Source organism: Chiloscyllium plagiosum, unplaced genomic scaffold, assembly GCF_004010195.1.
Source record: "Chiloscyllium plagiosum isolate BGI_BamShark_2017 unplaced genomic scaffold, ASM401019v2 scaf_51740, whole genome shotgun sequence".
Lineage (NCBI taxonomy): Eukaryota > Metazoa > Chordata > Chondrichthyes > Orectolobiformes > Hemiscylliidae > Chiloscyllium > Chiloscyllium plagiosum.
Window position 1 is genome coordinate 5,413 of NW_025202356.1, and position 2,361 is coordinate 7,773.

General features: G+C 46.0%; 1 non-coding gene across 1 annotated transcript; it reads left to right on the forward strand.

Annotated features, from left to right (window-relative positions):
- Window positions 1–1,874: 1,874 nt before the first annotated feature.
- Window positions 1,875–1,964, forward strand: trnap-cgg. The gene is given in 2 exon segments: window positions 1,875–1,910; window positions 1,929–1,964. It is a non-coding gene; the product is annotated as a tRNA-Pro (tRNA).
- Window positions 1,965–2,361: the final 397 nt, after the last annotated feature.

The following is a 2,361-nucleotide window of genomic DNA, read 5'->3' on the forward strand; positions in this document are numbered from 1 at the left end:
AACTATAGACCAGTGAACCTGACATCCGTGATGGGCAAGTTTTTGGAGAGAATCCTGAGAGACAGGATTTACATGTATTTGGAAAGGCAAGAATTGATTTGGCATAGTCAGCCTGGCTTTATGCTTGGGAAATCATGTCTCATGAACATGATTGAGTTTTTGTGAAGAAGTAACAAAGTGGATTGATGACGGCAGAGCGATGGACATGATCTATATGGACTTCAGGAAGGCGTTCATCAAGGTTCCTCATGGGAGGCTGGTGAGCAAGGTTTAATTTCATGGCATGCAGGGACAACTAGCCATTTGGATACAGAACTGGCTAGAAGGCAGAAGACAGAGGGTGGTGATGAAGGGTTGCTTTTCAGACTGAAGACCTGTGACCAATGGTGTGTCACAAGGATTGATGCTGGGTCCGCTGTTTTTTCTCATTTATATAAATGATTCATATGTAAACGGAGGAGGAATAGTTAGCAAGTTTGTAGATGACACCAAAATTGGAGGTGTAGTGGATATTAAAGAAGGTTAACTCAGATCACAATCGGACCTTGATCGGATGGGACAATGGGCTGAGGAATGGCAGTTGGACGTTAATGTAGATAAATATGAGGTGCTGCATTTTGGAAAAACAAATCAGAGCAGGACTTTTACACTTAATGGTAAGTTCCTTGAAAGTGTGGCTGAACAAAGAGACCTTGGAGTTCAGGTTGATAGTTCCTTAAAATTAGAGACGCAGGCAGATTGGATAGTAAATAAGGCGTTTGTGTGCTTTCCTTTGTTGGTCAGAGCATCGAGGATAGATGTTGGGAGCTCATGTTGCCACTGCACAGAACATTGGTCAGGCCACGTTTGGAATATTGCATGTAATTTTGTTCTGCTACGTATCGGAAAGATGTGGTGATACTCGAAAAGATGCAGAAAAGATTTACAAGGGTGTTGCCAGGGTTGGAGGTTGGAGGGTAGGAAGGTTTTATGGGTATTTGGGCCAAGTGCTGGCAAATGGGACTAGATTAGGTTAGGATATCTGGGCTGCATGGATGAGTTGGAATGAAGGGTCTGTTTCCGTGCTGTACATCTGTGTCACTCTTTGAGACTCCATGGGATTCTCTGCCCAAGAGGGCAGTTGAGACAGCTTCATGAAGTATATTGAAGACACAGTTTGTTTAATTTTAGCATGGCAGGGGAATTAAAGGTAGTCGGGATAGTGCAGGTTGGTGGAGCTGTGATCTTAATGAATGACGGAGCAGGCTTGACCAAATGCTCTACTCCTGCTTCTGTTACTATGAATCTGTAATTCTGCATTCCGGCGGCAGGAGTTTTCCGACGGCACAAAGAAGGTTTTCTAAAGTATATTTAAACCCCTTGCTTTGCTTGAACTCAAGCTGCATTGACTTGGAGGAGAGTGGGATTTGCAAAGTGTCCTCCCCTCCACACGTGCCTCAACTGCAGGGCAGCTGTCCGGCCCGCCCTCAACTGTTGACGTCACAATGCTGATGTCGCCCGATTAGTTTCAGAGTGAAACTCCCTCCCTCTGGGCAGCATCTGGGAGCAAAGCAATGTCTCCCCCTTTCCATATACCATCCTCTAGCAGCGAGGGGGAAGGGGAGGTTGGGGTGGGTGAAACACTGTTCACTTGTAGCAACTGGAGTGAATCCAGGGAGGGAGAAGACACTCCAAAGGTGCTCAAATACTTTCTATCTCTCTTAAAGCTATTTTCCTTGTGTATTCTCTCAGTTTGGCACGTATACAGTTTGCATCCTAGAAAAGGATTGCTGCTTTCCTCATGTTCACAACTAAAAGGTTAGATTCTCAAGGAACTGAGCAGCATTTAAGGGATTGGCACATTGCTCAAAAAATGTAGGACATTTGGGGCCTGTGGCTCGTTGGTCTAGTGGTATGATTCTCGCTTCGGGCATTCTGGTGTGTGGGCATGCGAGAGATCCCGGGTTCAAATCCCGGACGAGCCCTTGTTTCTTATACTGCCTTGTGCAAAAACGGCCAGTCAATACTCTCAAAAAGCAGCTTCATGAAACGTGATCCGACTGCCTGAATAACGGTTGGGGCAGAGCTCCCGTAACAATGAACGCGGCAAGGGCAGCACTTCACACAGAGGTTGGTGGGCGTTTGGAACGCGTTGCCAGCAGAGGTGGTAGAGGCAGGCACGGTCGATTCATTAAAGATGCGTCTGGATAAATGCATGAGTGGGTGGGGAGCAGAGGGATTCAGATGCTTAGGAATTGACCGACAGGTTGAGATAGTACATTTGGATCGGCTCAGGCTTGAAGGGCCTGTTCCTGGGCTGTAAACTTTCTTTGTTCTTTGTTCTGTATAGTGTATATCTGATATTGTTGGCAGTTGTAAAAG